General features: G+C 39.3%; 1 protein-coding gene across 2 annotated transcripts in view; it reads left to right on the top strand.

Moving 5' to 3' along the window:
• Positions 1 to 13,235, top strand: part of RHBDD1 (rhomboid domain containing 1) — a 119,273-nt gene that overhangs the window by 1,558 nt on the left and 104,480 nt on the right. For both annotated transcript variants that reach the window (XM_084892915.1, XM_084892914.1), the window contains exon 2: positions 2,092 to 2,183. The gene's annotated coding sequence lies outside the window, so the exon portion shown is untranslated. The remainder of the gene's footprint in view (positions 1 to 2,091; positions 2,184 to 13,235) is intronic.

Below are 13,235 nucleotides of genomic sequence, written 5' to 3'. Positions count from 1 at the left end.
GGGGTGGGTGAAACAGGGAAGCGTGGAGTTAGAGTGAAGTGTAGCAGTGTGGGGTTTCACCCTTGGCAAGAAAACAGATAAAGAGTTGTTTACCAGTAACAATGTAAGCTAAGGCCAAAGGGCTTTTTAGTTCTGACGTTTAGCTCGGGGTGGGGGTTATTTCATATTTTATAGGAATACGATCAAAATCCCAAGACTTTTACTTTTCAAATGACACCCCCCCCCCAAAAAAAAAGCTAAATAAAAGGAACACATCTCTATGGAAAACAAAATATTGAACTCTTTCCTAAAAGGAGAGGGCAGGAAGATCAATTGAATTTTCAAATATTCTACAGTAACCTTCACAGAAAGGTTAAGATTTTGATCATATAAGAAAAATTACTATAAAAGCTTTTTAAAAATGTCTCAGTGGGAAAGGGTTTCTGCTTTAAAAATTCAATGTCAGTGGCTAACATATTGGTTAGAAATCATTAAATAAGCCAGATTGCTATAACAAATTCTGGTCAGACCAATGGGTTTCATGTGGAAGATAATCACTGATCATCGGATGCTAGGTATTGCCATTTCTTCATAGTTGCTGATGTTTTACTATCAATGTTAAAGGTGGTTAATATTTATTATAATTATACGATAGTAGATCCATTTGTTCTCTACATTTTTTTTTAATTATTATTAATGGGTTGTGATAGTTCTGGAAGTGCATGCACATTGGTGCCTTTTACTATATAGTATATACAGAATAGAAAGAGATGTTTTTGTGGAATCTAAGTGAAGTAACTTAAGCAAGTACAACTATCATCCTGTCGCCTTACACTAAATTAGTCTTGTGGTATACTGTGACGATACACACTATTTGAAAAATTTACTCCTAACTGAAAATTCACAGAAACCAAAACGCCAACTAGTACCAAATCTCTTGCTCAATGCTGCCATCTATCGGACAGTTAGAGATCATTTGTGACACTAAGGTGTCAGTACCCTGGAGTAGCTATTTTGATATTCACAAATGCAGTTATGATTGCAGGCGTTAAAACCTTCAATGCCATGGGTGCACTACTGAGCAATATCTCTACAATTAGCATTAAAATGGAAATATTGATCTGTGTGGTGCTATCAGGGACATCATGCAGACTTTATAAATTATTACATATATCCTTAAAATGATCTCTAATTATAAACTTTTATAAATTAACCATTTTACATACGGTCAAGATAGAAAAGCATAAACTATTGTCCTAACAGAAATAAGAATTGAGTTGGCTAAGGATGTAACCAACCATTTAAAAATTAAAAAGTATTTAATGTATCAAAACAGATGCTTTATTAAGATAAATAGGTCACAGCTGGAGGAGCTGTTTAAATATTGTCATCTCTAGAATTAATTTTGGCAATTCAGAATTATGCTTGATGGAAAATCAAAGATTGTAGATTTTCCGATGTTAATGTCTATTTTTATTTTAAGACTAGAGGCTCGGTACATGAACATTTATACACTGGAGCGGGGGTTGCTCAGCCCGGCCTGCCTTCTCTCACAACCTGGGAGTCCTCATGGGCAGGAGGTGACCCGGTGATCAGGGGAAAGCGACACCCCATCACACCTCTGCTGCTGCCTCTGCTTGCAGTGCAAACCTCAGCCGGCCCTGGTTACCTGAACCTCAGGCAGCCCTGGGTGGCTGGGCCACTGCCATACAAGGCTTGCCTGTGCCCTGGGCCAGCCCTGGTTGGCTAGGCGGCTGAGGGGACTGGGGGGCTCTGGAGGAGCGGCCAGACCTGCTGGGCCTGCCACCCTGGCAGGGCTGAGGGGACTGGGTGCCACCATCTTGTGGCTGTGGGCACTGCCATCTTTGAGGGTATGGCAGTCAATTAGAATATTTCCTCTTTATTAGATAGGATAGTTCAAGCATAACAAATATTTGAATGCCTACTCTGCAAGGCAATATGAAATATATCAAGAGATATATTTTGTATATTTATACAGCCTGTATGGGATGATACAAAATAAAGATAATTGATAACTAAAATCATTTGTGCCTGTGTGTGTGTGTGTGTATGTGTGTTAAGTGTTAAATCTCAAATAAGTGGTATTTACAGCAGGTGGAGAGCATGGTGGATGAAATAACTGAAGAAATCTTTATGAAGGAAAGGAGTTGTAAACTTGAACTTGAAGGGTGGATGTAACCCAGGTAGGTGATTGGTTATTTATTTGCTTATGTGTTGCCATTCCAATGTTTTGGAGCACCTTCCTGTGTTAGGCATTAGGATAGGCACTGAGGATTTAGATATCTAAAACATGGCCCTGCCCACAGGAAGCTTTCAGAGAAGATGTAAGACCAATTAATACAGAGTGCTGTGATCTCTTTGATGAAAAAAAGTAGGAACAAGGCAAATGAGATCCCAAAACAATCTACTGCCTTCTGATTTAAAGTCATTGATCATAGACCGTACAATTCGAGAGCCCAAAGATGCCTTTCCCTTTGATAACCTTGTTTCCTCTTATAATTAAATTGTTCTTGCTTTTGGTTTAAAATGTGAAATAATGAAATTAAAAGTGAGCTAGAAAATTACATTTGGCTTAAGAATCTGCTCAATCAATGCTTCTTAGATCTGAGGATCTTGTTGACATTCAGGTTCTGATTCCCAAAATCTAGGGCAGGCTGAGGGTCTGCATTTTTAACACAAGTCAGGTGATGCTGAATCTGCTGGATGGGGGTGGGGACCACCCTCAGTAGCACAGCTCTCAATGACAGGATTAGTTCAAAGGCAGAGTAATATGGTGCTGTGAAACACAAGCAGGGTCTGTACATTTTATTGTCATATATATATATACATACAATGAGAAGAACAGCAATAAAAGCTCTACTTAACTGAGGCATTCTTGCATTGGGGCTTCTCTCTTTTTAATCACAGGTATCAAATCTCTCCTCTGACAAGTGTGAAGAGTTGTTTTTTTCCTAAACATTTGTGAATGGAAAGTAGCTTAGTGCATTCAAAGGGCAAATATCCACACTAGCACTTAGTTTTAAGCTAGAAAACAAGAAATAAAATTTTATGTAAAATAAATCAACACCCAACAGCATAATTATGTAAAATAAAAATGGCCATATCATTAGTGGACATATAATTTGCTAAAGAGTAAAAACCATAACTCTTAGGATATTTCTAGAATTACAAAATATACTTAAGCACAACTCTGTGAACTGTAAGATTTTATTATTGTTTTAGTTTTGAAATTATTCCATCATTGATATAAGTTCAAATAAATAAAATCCATGTACAGTTTGTTTCATGTCAGCTGAAAATGGCAGTTGACCCATTCTGTATCTGACCAGTGGTGACCTGCCCACTTCCCCAGGTGTTGTGCTTGCTCTCTCTGTTGGCCAAGGTTGATTGTGTTTTTATTGTTGTTGTTGGTAACCGAGTATTTAAAAATAAAGGATTAAGAATAAAACCTTTTCTTTGTTCCCAGAACAGCTTCCCTAATCCTCTCCCTCCCACCCCATCACATTTTCTCTGCCACTACAAGAGAGCTCTAGAGGGTGGTTCAGGACCACGGAGAGCGTGAGGAAGGGGCACTTCCAAAGCATTCTCCTCAGGGAGGCAGGGAAGAGAGGGCCCTGGATTTGTTGCTGGACAATTTTCACTTAAAGGGCAGTTGAGAGAGATCAGGCCAGGAGGGGAGGGAAGTTGTGAGCAATCAGACCAGCAGGGGAGGACAGTTGGGAGAGACCAGGCCTGCAAGAAAGGGCAGTTGGGGGCAATCAAACCTACAGGGGAGGACAGTTAGGAGTGACCAGGCCAGCACAGGAGGGAAGTTGGGGATAACTGGGTCTGCAGGGAAGGGCAGTTGTAGAAGGGGACCCAGGCTTGCAAGTGAGGGCAGTTAGAGGCAATCAGGCTGGCAGGGGAGTGGTTAGGGGGTGATTGGGCTGGCAGGCAGAAGCGGTTAGGGACAATCAGGAAGGCAGGCAGGCAAGCAGTTGGGAGCCAGCAGTCCTGGATTGTGAGAGGGAAGTCCGACTGGGACATCCTACTGGGATCAGGCCTAAATGGGCAGTTGGACGTCCTTCGAGGGATCCCAGATTGGAGAGGGTGCAGGTTGGGCTAAGGGACACCACCACCACCACCCCCGTGCACGATTTTCATGCATGGGGCCTCTAGTATAATTATAAAGAATAACAGTGGAATTTTGACTCCCTGATATTTGGGAGAATTTATTTTTCTGGACATTAAGCCAGTGCTTTCTGTTCTTCATTGAATTCCATGTAATGACTCATGAGAGGACAATAAACGTAAGGATAGCCAGAAGTTGCCAAGGTAAAACATGAATTTTCATGTTTATAATTTGATATCTTTTATGTAAACTTTCACATTTAAAAAAGTATATTTTATTGATTTTTTTTTTTTTTTTTTTTTTTTTTTTACAGAAAGGAAGGGAAAGGAATAGAGAGTTAAAAACATTGATGAGAGAGAAACATTGATCAGCTGCCTCCTGCACACTTCCTTCTGGGTATGTGCCTGAAACCAAGGAATATTGTCTTGACCTGAATTGAACCTGGGACCCTTGAGTCTGCAGGTCGATGCTCTATCCACTGAGCCAAACCAGTTAGGGCTAAACTTTCACATTTTTTACATCTTTGGGACCTATCAATCTACTACATAAGAGAATTAGGTCATATAGACATATGAAGAGTTGGAAATAGGGAATTGGAAGGAATATGTATGGGTTCCAGTCCTAGGTCCTTAGAACTACCGTGGAATCTGTAGCTCATCTTTCAATTTTATGATTACCTAGAATTCTTTCAATAACTATCTTCAATTCCCCATTTAACTTTTCTTCAGCTAGTTTCATTTGGGTTTTATTTTTATTTTTTAAATATATATATTTTATTAATTTTTTACAGAGAGGAACATAGAGAGAGAGAGCTAGAAATGTCGATGAGAGAGAAACATCGACCAGCTGCCTCTTGCACACCCCCTACCGGGGATGTGCCCGCAACCAATGTATATGCCCTTGACCGGAATAGAACCTGGGACCTTTCAGTCCGCAGACCGACGCTCTACCGCTGAGCCAAACCGGTTTCGGCATCATTAGAGTTTTATTTGCAACTGAGTGTGTTCTACTAATGCAGATGGATAGGGCTTAGAATCAGGGCCATATGAGGTCTGAGAAACCATTTGGTCTGCCCCTGCAAAGGCATTAGAGGTGAGTTAATTAAATGTTTGGCCAAATCTATCAGGCTAATTTTTAAGTTGATAATTTTATATGGCCCGTGAATGATGCTATAAATATCCAAATGGCCCTTGCCAGAAAAAAGACTCCCCACCCCTGGAGATAGACAAATGAAAAAACAAAAACAAAAAAGGGGGGGCGGGTAACTCCAGGCTCAGAACAAAACAAGATTACAGGCAAGGAGGCAGGAACATAGCTCGAATTTTTCTGGGACAGAGAGAAAACTGGCCTAAGAAAATCGAGTGGCCTATAGAAATATATTTAAATAATTTCTCTGTACTACAACTGAGTAGAAATATAAATTCAGCCTCTTCAGAAGGCAGTTGAACAAGAGCTATAAAACTTTCAAATGCACATACAATTTACCTAGCAATTCCACTTCTGGAAATGGATTCTATAGAAATAATCATACAAGCATATTCATGGAAATGAATTTTGTCACAGAGAATGACGGAAAAATGACATACATGTCCATCAATAGAGAAGGTGTTAAATAAGTTTACCACATTTACATGTTGACATACTGCAAAGCCATTAAAAATAACTCAGTAGATCTATGGAATAATCTTCACAGGAAAAAAAGGCAAGGTGAAAAACTACCATAAATGCTATCTTTTATCTTTTTATTTTAAATAAAAGCTCATGTATATTTTTATATACATAGAAAAATTCTAGAAGAGCAAATGAGAAATCTTAGCAATACTTTCTCTGGAGAGGGTCACCTTTTCTTTTTCCCATATTCTCTTATAGTTCTTGTTTTTGAAAACTACATTCACATATTACTATGTAAACTATAAATTAACTAAAGTATAGAAGAATGAAAACTTTAATGATATATAAATATTATTACTTTATTTGAAATTTCTATGTAGACATTATTTTAAGTTCTTTAATGTTACCTCTTTCAATCCTCACAGAAATCCCATGAGGAAGATGTTTTCCTCCAATTGCACTTGAGGTTGCTGTAGGCAAGGCAACCTCAAGGGCAAACTCAGTCCTGCAAACTCTGGCTCCAAAGCCCTTGTGTTTAACCATTCTCCCCTTTGCCCACCCTGAGCTTCCCTGACTTTGTTGTAATACCTCTCCAAAGGCAGATTTCTGGGCAGAAAAACTAAATATTCATGCAACAGTCTTTCACTGACATCCAATAAGGATTCCCTTCATAATAGCTAATACAACAACTCACAAAATAAACTTTTTCTTCTATACTGAGTGCTTAGATGTGGTGTAGAAGATTTCTTAAACTGACACACCACCTCATAAATTTCATTGCAAAGCAATGTATAACCATGGTTTCTCGTTCCAGTAATGGGAGCCATTGAATTGTTTAGTCAGAATAATGGCAAAGTTGGACTTTCATGTTGAATAAATCACTCCTGTATTTTTGGAGGATGGATTTATAGGAGAGGAGATTGGCAGCAGGGAGGAAATTAACGTGGAAATCTGTTGGACATCTAACCATCACTCATTGATTCCATCTTTGAAGAGCACCTTGCTATCCTATGGGTTAAATCATGGAATGGTGATTGGTTTAGGCCTTCGAACTGAACTGCCTTGGTTCATTTGGATCTGCCACATATCATCATTGCAAATGTTGACAACTTAACCTCCTTCATGTCTCGAGTATCAATATCATGGAAATAATAGTATCTCAATTTATCAGTGTAAGGTTTTAAATGGCTACTGCTTATATTTTGAGTACTTAATAAATATTAGCCATCGTCATGATTGCTGTTCTCAACCATGTGTTTTGAATGGCATTAGTCCCTTCACTCCTCATCTCCCCTACCTCACTGTAGAACGAGTTCTACCATACAGTCCTGCCACAGTCTTTTCCCAGCAAGGGTTCAGAAATCTGGAGAAGGGATTGTGACACAAATGAATATACTAGGCAAGAAATATTAATTTGGAAGGCATTTTGGGGGAGCCAGATGGAAACCAGCTCTCTAGTGGAGTGGCTCTCTTTGGACCCACACAGCTTTTTATTCACACATTTTACCCTTTAGCAAAGCAGGTATGCATATCAAAGGTAAGGTTTGGTAAACAATAAAGGATTACCAGGTTAGGGGATTTTCCCTCAGCTGTTTGGCAGTAGGGAATAATTTGCAGATCTTTAGCCCTGCTGAAGATGTCCATCAGCCTTCCAACAACTTTTCGAATTTATTACGCTAACTACTGTACTTAGTCTCCAGCACAGCTCATACAGTGGTGAGGAGCACAGAAATTTCATCAATCAAGGAGGGGCAAGACTTTGTCAGTTTTATTCTTAACCTACTTTATTCTCTTTATATGACCAGATGCATTTTACATTTGTTCTCAGAAAGATGAGAATTTATGTGACATTGACTCCTGCTTTGAGATAAGCAATAAATATGTGTTAAAGAAAGGCGATTAAAGATACCATTCCAGTCTGGCCAGCGTGGATCAGTGGTTGAGTGCTGACCCACAGACCAGGAGGTCACAGTTTGATTCCCAGCTAGGGCACTTGCCTAGGTCGTGGGCTTGATTTTCAGCAGGAAGCATGCAGGAGGCAGCAGGTCAATTAATCTCTCTCATCATTAATGTTTCTATCTTTCTCTCCCTCTCCCTTCCTCTCTGAAATCAATTAAAAAAAGAAGAAGAAACCATTCCAGGCCTGGGACTATATGAATGATGGTGGGGAAGTCATGAAGAAAAGTAGGCGTTCCATGTGGACTAGAACAGAGGGAACATGTGTCCTGTCTGAAGCATTCAGTACCTGGAAACCATCATAATAGCCATTATAAGAAGTGGCAACTACAAACTCTTTGAGAAGAGTGTTCTCTCTCTCTCTCTCTTTTTTTTTTTTAAATATATTTTATTAATTTTTTACAGAGAGGAAGGGAGAGGAATAGAGAGCTAGAAACATCGATGAGAGAGAATCATCGACCAACTGCCTCCTGCACACCCCCCACCAGGGATGTACCCGCAACCAATGTACATGCCCTTGACCGGAATCGAACCCGGGACCTTTCGGTTCGCTCTATCCACTGAGCCAAACCGGCGAAAAGTGTCCTCTTTATTTGAGAATCATTCAGAAGATCTAGTACCATATACTTGTTGCATAGCAGGCACTCAGTAATCAATTATAGAATCGAACATTATTATATCATGAGGCCCACATAGATGACTTTGAATGCAGAGCAAAGAGCTCAGACTTACTGCATTAATAATGAGGAGCACTTGGTATGATAAACAGGAGAAATAACATGAGCAGATGCAGAAAATAGAATAAAATGGAAACCCGGGACAGGGCTAGGCTAGTTAGGAGTCTGTTTCGGTAGATTAAGTGAGATGATGAGGCTCAGGGTTAGGTTTGTGCTGGTGGAATGAAGGTGCAGAAAACTTCAGAGGTGGAGAAGGTGGGCTTTGGAAACAGATGGGATGTTTGGGACAGTCATTCTGGCAGCAGTCAAAGATGCTGACATTTCAATCCTGAGTGTAGGGAAGTTGGAAGGACATCTGATCACTCTTCTTTTTCAGAGATGAAAGGCTGTATTTTAACTCACAGAAAAAGCAGCCGCCAGAAGTCAGAATGTTGGTGCTAGTTCCCTATCTCTGGTCCATAGGGTGATGCAGTGGCTGAGATGGATGCTGCCCAAAGAATGGGAGGATCCCAGAGCCATGGCCCAACAAGGAGCAAAAAATGCAGTAAGAAGCAAACAAGCCACCCTCCATCCCTAATGTCCCCTGGGGAGTAGGCAGTTGCTGACAGTTACACTGTGGGTACCTTGATCTACTGGGTTGCTTCCATGACTAGCAACAGAAACTGCTCAGGGTCAGGAGATGGATCGGCCTTCAAGCTGGCTGCTCAGCAAGAACTTTCAGAGACTGCATGGGGCCTGTGGGGGATGTGCCTCCCAACATCATTCATTCAAAGATCATGCATCTGACCACTTTTTAGGTTTAACGGACATGAATTTTCCCCTTTCTTTGCCCAAACCTAACCTATTGAATTTCCCCCCATATTTCTCATTCATAAACTCTAATTTTTGGTAACTGAAGGCTTTCATTGTCATCATATAATTTTCCATCAGTAATTATGTGACAGGTTAATTTCCTCAAAGAGTGCAGTTGAAGTTATCTTTCTAACTTCTAACATAATATTTCATCATGAACAGTTTTCTAGATTCTGCCTTTTGGAATCCCACTTCTTATCTAGTTTGGGGATTCTCTTTTCTAAAATAAGGACCAGTGTGTCAGATATTACAGTTACTACTATACATTTCATCTAAGCTTTAAAAATGCACTAAATATTTCATATCTTAATTTCTCTAGGCAACATAGAAGTCTTTTGGAAATGTTTATGTTATGTTAATTGAAGCATATCAAGGTTGATTGACTCTAGTACCATGAATTCTACCTACATACAGGCGAAGGAAAAGTTAGAAGTTCCAATTTCTGCTTCACTTCATTCATTCTATTTTAAGTTATTTAGACTAAATGTTATATTGAGGAAAAGGGTTATTTGAAGAGTTGTCACTGTTTGTTTCTAGAAAAACTGAAGGTTTTTTTTTATTCCAATTTCTCGAAATGGTAGACTGAGTTTTCCGATGTTCTTCCAAGTAAAGTTTCAGTACTCTGGCTACCAAAGGTTAATTTTTTCTCTCTAATTTATAAATATTCATGGATATTTCAGACATTACAAGACAGATCAACACTTTGTGGTGAAGAGAGTAGCACATAAAAGAGGCCATTTCAAGCTTTAAGTTCTTTTTATAAAAAGATCTGCTCTGTGTCTCTAGTTAGGGAGGTGAAGCTGATGGCTCACCTATTAGTGTGCAGGTGGGGCTGACTGTCAAAGTGTCTGGCTTCAGCTAGGAGGTGGATTCAATAACTTTGTGCTGACTTGCAGGCTACAAAGCCTCTGACAAAGGATCATCACATGTGGAGCCTGATTTCATGTCAGTAGCTGACCTTCTTTTCACCTTCGTCCCCGTGGACTTCTTGAGTTAGTATTTTTAAAGGTATTACACAGTGCCATCTTGCTGACTTAGACGAGGCAGTGACAAATTTAATGTTACTTCACCTCTGTGGGGGTGAATTTAAGACCCATCATTGTGCCCCCACACCCAATAGCATATTTGAGTATTCTGGACTGCAAGTCTGGTTGCATTAACTGGAGTAGCATGGAAATGATTAAAAAAAAAAAAAAAAAAAAAAAAAAAAAAGACAAGCTGTGCTAGAAATTACCAGTTTATCTTGTGGAGAAGGTTACCTCAAAGGTCATACATTCTTTTGTCTAGCAATGCTTGGAATAGTTTAAGAAACAGCCTAGTTATAGCCTATGCTACGGAATGAATAATCTCTTAAATTGTGCCTCATATTTAAGATTCTGTTGTTTGCAGGGCATGAACACCAGCTAGAAAACACAGGTCTAATGCCTTTTCTTGATCTCAATGTTTTTAAAGGACAACTTGCATTTGGACTCATTTTTCACGAGTGCAAAATAATAATTTACATTTCAATTGTGGTTTTCCCTAGACGGACTAAAATGTGTAGTTCATTGAACATGTCAGTCTCTCAGCATTTTCTACAGCTAATGTTTCCAGTGTCTAAATGCTGTCACTATACCACTCTCATGATCCTATTTTTATTCTGTGTAAGAGTGCATAATGAGTTATATACTCCTGACAATATGTTTACTTCCTGAATTTAAGAGCAGGTAAGGTCAGAAGTTATATTAATTATCTGGGGAAGGGGTCACTTGGTCGAACGTCATCAAATGATTTTCGGAGAGCTAAATATTTGTCAAGTTATTGGCTAAGATGCCTAGTGGGTTAAGGTAAATGATTGTTCAGTTCAGTCACAGACAATCTGGTAGGCCTAGTTGATGATGTTCTAATTAATGCATTAAAATAGTCAATCAAAAATTACTTACTGGGCACCGATCAGGTACATTACACTGATACTCAGTAGGGAGTCAAGAGGAAATAACCCACTAAGACATTAGCTAAATGAGAATGTATACTGAGCAACCATAAACTGCAAACTAATGAGGTAGATATTTATCATAATGAAGCATCAACCTGCAACCACAGAACTGAATAACCCAAAAGCACAGATGTGTTCTGGGTTGCCCAACCAAACATGGATTCAAGGAATGAAAAATTAAGCCCACTTTAAATTGGACCTGTCTCTGCCTGTGAGAACAGGTAAGATACAAAGGCTACGTCTGGCTGTGAAAGGACCACATTGCCTATCCTCAAAGGGAGGACCCCATTAATGGCTATATTAGAAACATCTGAGGACTGGGGTGCTTGTACAAAGTCAGTCTCCTAGACTTAACCCAGGCAAATCCAACATGTGAATTTTAAATAAGCTCTTTAGTTAATTCTGAAATAGGTGGTGTGCAGTTCACATGTTGATAAACATACTTATGATTTCAGGTAGATTTTTAGATCTATCCTGTTTTGTTTTGTTTTTAATCCTCACTTGAAGATATGTTTTTATTGATTTTATTTGTTTTTTTGTTTTGTTTTGTTTTAATATATTTTATTGATTTTTTACAGAGAGGAAGGGAGAGAGATAGAGAGCCAGAAAGATCGATGAGAGAGAAACATTGACCAGCTGCCTCCTGCACACCCCCTACCAGGGATGTGCCCGCAACCAAGGTACATACCCTTGACCGGAATCGAACCTGGGACCTTTCAGTCCGCAGACCAACGCTCTACCACTGAGCCAAACCGGCTTCGGCTGTTTTTATTGATTTTAGAGAGGAAAGGAGGGAGGGGGAGAGAAAGAAATATTGATGTGAAAGAGAAACATTGATTTGTTGCCTCCTGTATGCACTCCAACCAGGGATCAAACCTGTAACCTACGTATGTGCTCTGACTAGGAATTGAACCTGCAACCTTTTGATGTACAGCAAGCATGTCAAACTCGTGGCCCACAATGAATATTTTTGTGGCCCAGTCAATATAACAGTATATAAGAAATGCTTTAATTAAAATTTTGTAACTTAATTTTTACAATATCCTGTTATACATAATTATTATTAACGAACTACAATGTTTGCTAATGACTGATTACTTTAATCATGTTGCATTCATTTCCCTTACGTACCTTAGGCGCAAGCGCACAATCTCTCTCCACTAATACTAGCAGTGAATATTTTAGCAGCTAATTGTCATTAGTCTTGGACTGACTTGTTTGGTTGTGCACAAAAGGAAATATTTCGCTTTTGAATAAGAAAATAGGTTTATTTGCAAGATGTTTATTAATTTTTGCAGTTATTCAGTGTCTGGTAAGTTAATATTCAAGAAAAAATATTAATTTTTATTAAAATATTATATTATTTTATGTTGATGATTACTCATTTACTTTAGCCCTTTGTATTCATCATGTCTGTATCAAATAAACCTATGTCTCTATGAAAATTGAAGCTTTTGTTTTTTTGCAGCCCACATTAACTTAAACCTTGTTTATTTGGCCCGTGTTAGCCTTTGAGTTGGACATGCTTGGTATACAAGGTGGCTGAGCCACCTGGCCAGGGCTGATCCAACTAACTGAGCCACCTGCCAGGACTTTCCTGTTTGTTTCTGTAAAGTATAACGTAAATTGCTGGAAGCTAAGACCAGCAGGTCATAATAAATGGGAAAAGTCCATATCAGAAAGCTGATGGACATTTTCAGCAGGGTTAAAAATCTGCATATTATTACCTGCTGCTGGCCGAACAGCTGTAGGCAATTCCCCTAACCTGATAACCCTTTACTATTTATCAAACCTTACCTTTATTATGAGTGTCTGCTTTGCTAAAGGGAAAAATGTGTATATAAAAAGACATGAGTACACCTGAAACCGGTTTGGCTCAGTGGATAGAGCGTCGGCCTGTGGACTAAAGGGTCCCAGGTTCGATTCCGGTCAAGGGTATGTACCTTGGTTGCGGGCACATCCCCAGTGGGGGGAGGGGGGTGGTGCAGGAGGCAGCTGATCGATGATTCTCTCTCATTGATGTTTCTAACTATCCCTCTCTCCTCCTCTCTGT

The sequence above is a fragment of the Pipistrellus hanaki genome, assembly GCF_964339955.1.
Source record: "Pipistrellus hanaki genome assembly, chromosome: 8".
Classification (NCBI taxonomy): Eukaryota; Metazoa; Chordata; class Mammalia; order Chiroptera; family Vespertilionidae; genus Pipistrellus; species Pipistrellus hanaki.
Note: the sequence above shows the minus strand (reverse complement) of the source record. Positions and strands in the feature narration are given on the sequence as shown.